Consider the following 5,707-nt stretch of genomic DNA (forward strand, 5'->3'; position numbering starts at 1 on the left):
GTGTTGTTGATGGTTGACTAGTTCCACTATTTTATTGATGGGCGGATCAATTCTTACAGAAGGGGTAAATATTGGTGAGCCATAAAAAACAGCAGAAGCATCGCATGGTTGAGTCCACCGTGTGAACACGGTTTGAATTGAAAAGTTGATGGTCAATGGTTCCATAAGGTAATAGCAATGGTGACTGAGTTATAATCTAGAGAGAGAGCAATGCCGGCTGAGAAGGTAAATAATAAGAAGAAAGAAAGAGGAATTATGGGAAAAGATTGTTAAATTATTGGTATTAGCTGGGGTTTTTTTACGGTATTTCTTCTCTGTTTTTGTTGTGGTGGAGTAGAGTTGGACACGAGTCAAATGCCCCACTTAGCGGGAATGGGTTTTTAAGGTTTAAACTATATTTATTACAGGTGGACCTCAGGTTTGCAGTATTATGGTGAACTTATGTGTATTATATGCGTAATTTGTTATGAAAATTAATTTCAAACTTAACTTACTAAAAATTTGATAGAGATAAATCCGAGTCCTTTCATACCGATCGATCATTACAGGGACTAATTGCACAGTACATGCCCAAAGGTTTACCAAAACTTTGCTTCCTCCATAAATACAGGTTGAATTTCGGTGAGAGAACCTCGTCAGGCTTTTGTTTTTATATATATGGGCCTGCTGGTTCATGTAATCACCTCTAAAATAAATATTTAATATATATTTAAAAATATGGGACAACTATTTCTTTTTAGGAAAAATGGTTTGACAGGGCTGGACCCTCTCAAAATAAGTAAATCTTCAATTTTTAACTTGTCAAAAATTGCAAGTTTTGAAAAACTTTTATATCGATCATCTCGACATAAATATTATGATCGTAAAAAAATTAAGATTTTAAGCTCTAAAAATTTAGTATATTGTATTAAATCATCTAGACTGTATGTTGTGAAAATTTAAGATTTTAAACTCTATTTTGTTCACAAATCATCAGTACCATTTTTTTAGTTCCAAAATTTATTGTCAGTGTAAAAACTAATTTTAAAGTCCTTGTAGAGAATTCTGTTACCAAAAGTACTATCCGGACGAGGATTTGCGATGTTGCCTTCTTTTGTTTTCTTGAGGGATCAAATTGGTAGTGTACTCCTGCAGAATCACATTGCACATATATGCGACTTCTTGTATTACTTTTGTCCTCTTGTTCATGACGGAAAATTATGGGAAATGTATTGTAATATTACAATAATAAAATATATAATATAGATTAACATAATAGCATAATATATTATAATATATTATATGATAAAATATTATAATAGAGTATAAAATATAATATAATATATTATAATCTAAATTGGCTTGGTCGAAAATTTTTGTCTCTTAGGTTTATGATCCTCGGGTGAAGAATTACTTTTAATAATAAATTGATTTTTAAAAAAAATTACTCGTGATTTTTAATTGTAGCTCGAATTTCATGATCATCAAATATTCCCATAAATTTCCACCTAAGGGAATATGTGCACATTTAGGTATTGCAGGGGCACAACGCGATCTTCAACTTCCCGGTGCCCAATCCCTTTTATCGCGTGCCGAAAAGTTTGCCAAGATAAATGTCCGCCACTACTATGTTATTTTAATGGTCCTTACTTAAGATAAATTTAAAAAGAAAATAATTGAAATACTAATTTACAACCAATTCCTTCCGTGCACGTAAAACATGCTTTTTACCTATGGGCCAGCTTTCTATGCTTCCCCTACAGCATAGAAGTTTTATCCTTCCCCTTATCCAATCGTTTATTTTGAATTGAGGGCTAAGATTGTCCCAATCACAATGTCACGTCTCTACATTATTATTTTTTTAAGTTTTTTTTATAAACTATTTTGACACCAAATTTTGGACATCCATTTCTCTATTAAACTCGCACTAGAAAAATATATAAAAAAAATATTTTCAATAAAATAAAATGACCAAAATGCCCCCCTAAATTTTTATAGGGTATTTTGGTCATTATATTTTATTGAAAATTTATTTTTAATATTTTTTATAGGTGCGCCCCAATGAGAAGATAGCACGTACCAAATTTCATATTCATACAATTTGTATAAAAAAACTAAAAATAAAATACTTTGAGACGTCGAATCATAGATCAAACGTTGAGTGGCTCTCTTGATCAAAATTGGACCGCTAGATGGTAGGGGGAGGACATAACTTCTATGTTGTAGGGAAAGCATAGAAACCTTTCCCTTTACCCATGTGGTCTCTCGAGTTAAAGCCTTTTGGAGTACTTTTTCTTTAGAAATTGAAATTGAACTTGATAAATAAGTGTGTAATATAAATAGGATGAAAATTATATTCTTTTTTACATCGAGAGATATTATTTTTTTCTATTATTAATTTTGTACCTATTTTCACAAAATAAAATAAAATCACTAAAGTACACATATTTCAGATGTTGAATATACAAAATTAAATATTATGTGAAATTAGTTATGTTAAAAAATTTAGAAGCTCAAAATCCAAAAATCTGAAATTTATGATCTTGAAGGTCTAAAATTTACTAAATTATTTTGTAATTAGGAACATTTCATGGCAAATAAGTTTTGGATTTTAAAAATCCAAAAAGTTGTATAATCACCTGGCAATATTTCGGATAGCCAAAATCAGAATTTTAAGGATTTTCAGTATCTGAAAATATGTAAAACCTAAATATCAGATTTTTCGTATTATTAATATACAAAAATTTAAAAAATAACTAGATCCAAATAATTTTGTTTAAGATCGAAAAAGTTGTTATTATGTTGGCCGTCCAATATTTTAGATATTAAAAATCTGAAATTTTGGATTTTTAATGTTCGAAAAGAAGAAAAACTTAAATTTTTTTTTCACAGATTTTGAATATCTAAAAAATAAAAATAAAAAAAAATTAGAGAACGTATAATCTTTGATCTTGAAGATCAAATTCAGTCATTTAAAAAAAATTGTGAAAAAAAAGGTATGCATGTAATAACAAAAACAATTAAGTCAATTATAAATAAATAAAATAAATTAGCGCAATTGTTTATCTGGCATCTATCAAAGAATTTGCTTTATAACCACATCTTCAACCTTATCCAGCACCTGTCAGAATGCACCTAGTCTCATAAGTGACTAAAAAGTACACTCAACAGCAGCATATAGAGAAAATAGCTAAGAATATATAGTTCAATATGATGCCACTAAAACTAAAGCAACTTTGTAAGTGTAAATTGTTTTAGTTTTTTGGGAACCTCTGTGGACATATGTTAGCCTTTTTTCATCATGAACACGTTCAATAAATCCTACCCCAAAATACATTTTGAGACATTGGACATGGAATGCCAAGAAAGGGGCTTTATTAGATGAGCAAAAATGAGTGACGGGAAATTCCATTGACTCGCGGTTTTTATGATGCAACTATTATGTCGTGTAGTAATTGACATTGTAGAGTTTGGGGCAAAATCTGCACATGTTTTTGATCTAGTGTTGATAGGATTTCAAGAATTGCGACAAAGAGCTCGAAAAGTATTGAAATGACAACGACACAAGTTTGTCCTAGGGATAACAAAAGTTATGGCAGAAAAGCCATGATAACAAGTGACGGAAGCCAAGATTCTTTGCCATGGAATGAAATATTGCGAAACCCATTGCTCACAAAGACAAGGACCGCCCTTCAATTGCAAGACATAAAGTAGAGAAGAAATCTCGAAAGCCTATTACTTGCAATATTTGCAAGAAAGTGGGTCATAATTCACGGACTTGTTCATTGTCCAAAAGTTGATCTTCATACATTGCAAGCAGTGTTTCAAAACTCGGCGAGTCGAATCGGACTCACCTGATTCGACTCGAGAACCGGCAAGGGCGTGCCAGTTTTAGCAATACACGGGGAATCGCCCGTGTCTAGAGAGAACCGGGCAATTCCCAATAGTAAATCGTCGATTCACAACAGTGAAATACGGGTGAACAATATATTCATCACGGGAAACATCGATTTTTGTCATTTTTTTGCTTTTTCAACTTTGTAATCGAATCTTTCAGCTTTTTCTTTAAGATTTTCAGCCTTTTCAATCAATAAATTGTAGTTTAAATCAACAATTTTGATCACAAATCAGTAGATCTGTGAAGAACAAGGCGTCAGTGTTAGGGTTCCACCATTTCTCTGATTTCTCACAAAATTGGGTATCATTTTTTATAAAATCTGAGGGTTATTGATATTAAGAGTGTTATTTAGAAGTTCTTATTCATAATTTGTGAGTATTTTGGTCCATTACATCTCAGATTTGGATTTAAAGCCACAGGCGCAGAAAAATAGGTAAGAACTGCATTTTTTTTTTTTTTTTTCGATATTCAATCCATTTTAGTCAATTGTTTGCAAATAATGTGTTAATATTATAGGGTGTTGATTCCTTATAGTGTTTTTTATCATAACATATATTCAATTTGATGAAATTTATTCGATTTGAGGTGGACTTCCATGTTGGAATGACTTATGTCAGTGGGTCTGTGAAGAACTGGGTTTTTTTTCCCGTCATTCAATCGATTTTAGTCACTTTTTTTTGCAAATAATGTGTTAATATTATAGGGTTTTGATTCCTTATAGTGTTGTTTATCATAAAATATATTCAATTTGGTGTAATTTATTCGATTTGAGGCGGATTTTTGAGTTGGAATGACTAATGTCAGGTGGGTCCATGAAGAACTGCATTTTTTTTTTTTTTCCGCCATTCAATCGATGTTATTCAATATTTTGCAAATAATGTACTAATATTATAGGGCTTTGATTCCTTATAGTGTTGTTTATCATAACATATATTCAATTTGATGTAATTTATTCGATTTGAGGTGGATTTTTGAGATGGAATGACTTATTTTAGGTGGGTCAGTGAAGAACTACATTTTTTTTGTTCCCCATTCAATCGATTTTATTCAATTTTTTGATAATAATGTGTTAATATTATAGGGCTTTGATTTGTTATAGTGTTGTTTATCATAACATGTATTCAATTTGATGTAATTTATTCGATTTGAGACGGATTTTCGAGTTGGAATGACTAATGTCAGGTGGGTATGTGAAGAATTGCGTTTTTTTTTTTTTTTTAATGTTTGATGATCGATTTATTCGAGAAATCGTGATATTATGAAAAATTATGAAAATCGTGACTAGGTTTTGATTATCATGACGAATTAAACTATATTTTTAATTTTTATTGTTAAATTTTTAGTGCAAAAAATTGCATGTTGATAAATTATTGATGCAAAAAAATACATGTTGTTAAATTTTTAATGCAAAACTGTATTTTTTAATTTTAATGCATAAAATGTGACTATATTATTGTAATGGTTATATCAATGTAAATATGTTTTGTAACAAATGTACGTGTAGTGGCATAATGGATGACTATATTATTGTAATGGTTGATGTAGACTATTTTTATCTATATTGTTGCATAAATAAATTATCTTTGCCAGTAGAAACTAAAATATTTTTGCTAGTAGAAGTATTTTGCATCAACAACAAAAAGATAACTTCATGAACTACCCCTACATATTATCACTACACATGGTGATTTCATTTCATGTTGAATTGTTAGGTTATTTTTTAACCATTTACATATTAAAACAGTTGAACCATGACAAGATCTAAAGAAGACCCTACAAGGCAACATGGGGTCGGACTTGATCCTAACAAAAAAGACAAAATTATTCGTA

Source organism: Amborella trichopoda, chromosome 10 (assembly GCF_054954075.1).
Source record: "Amborella trichopoda isolate Santa Cruz 75 chromosome 10, AtrichopodaSantaCruz75HAP2 v2.0, whole genome shotgun sequence".
Classification (NCBI taxonomy): domain Eukaryota; kingdom Viridiplantae; phylum Streptophyta; class Magnoliopsida; order Amborellales; family Amborellaceae; genus Amborella; species Amborella trichopoda.